This window comes from Bison bison, unplaced genomic scaffold (genome assembly GCF_000754665.1).
Source record: "Bison bison bison isolate TAMUID 2011002044 unplaced genomic scaffold, Bison_UMD1.0 scf7180017851435, whole genome shotgun sequence".
Taxonomy (NCBI): Eukaryota; Metazoa; Chordata; class Mammalia; order Artiodactyla; family Bovidae; genus Bison; species Bison bison.
This window is the reverse complement of record NW_011482008.1, coordinates 15,537-16,734: the sequence shown is the minus strand read 5'-3', so window position 1 is coordinate 16,734 and position 1,198 is coordinate 15,537.

Below are 1,198 nucleotides of genomic sequence, written 5' to 3'. Positions count from 1 at the left end.
GCAATCTACACATTCAATGCAATCCCTATCAAGCTACCAATGGTGTTTTTCAGAGACCTAGAACAAATGCTTTCACAATTTGTATGGAAATACAAAAAACCTCGAATAGCCAAAGTAATCTTGAGAAAGAAAAATGGAACTGGAGGAATCAACCTGCCTGACTTCAGACTATACTACACAGCTACAGTCATCAAGACAGTACGGTACTGGCACAAAGACAGAAATATAGATCAATGGAACAAAATGGAAAGCCCAGAAATAAATCCATGCACCTATGGACACCTCATCTTTAACAAAGGAGGCAAGAATATACAATGGAGAAAAGACGATCTCTTTAACAAGTGCTGCTGGGACAACTGGCCAACCAATTGCTAAAGAATGAAACTAGAACACTTTCTAACACCATACACAAAAATAAACTCAAAACAGATTAAAGATCTAAATATAAGACCAGAAACTATAAAACTCCTAGAGGAAAACGTAGGCAAAACACTCTCTGACATAAATCACAGCAGGATCTTCTATGGCCCACCTCCCAGAGTAATGGAAATAAAAGCAAAGATAAACAAATGGGACCTAATTAAACCTAAAAGCCTTTGCACAATGAACGAAACCATAAGCAAGGTGAAAAGACAGCCTTCAGAATTGGAGACAAGAATAGCAAACAAAGCAATTGACAAAGAATTAATCTCAAAAATAAACAAGCAGCTCCTGCAGCTCAATTCCAGAAAAATAAATGGCCCAATCAAAAAATGGACCAAAGAACTAAACAGACATTTCTTCAAAGAAGAGATACACATGGCTAACACAAGAAAAGATTCTCAGCATCACTTATTATCAGAGAAATGCAAGCCAAAACCACAATGAGGTACCATCTCACACTGGTCAGAATGGCTGCTATTAAAAAGTCTACAAACAGTAAATGCTGGAGAGGGTGCAAAGAAAAGGGAACCCTCTTATACTGTTGGTGGGAATGCAAACTAGTACAGCCACTGTGGAGAACAGTGTAGAGATTCCTTAAAACACTGGAAATAGAACTGCAATATGACCCAGCAATCCCACTGCTGAGCATACACACTGCAGAAACCAGAATTGAATGAGACACGTGTACCCCAATGTTCATCGCAGCACTGTTTATAATAGCCAGGACATGGAAGCAACCTAGATGTCCATCAGCAGATGAATGGATAAGAAAGCT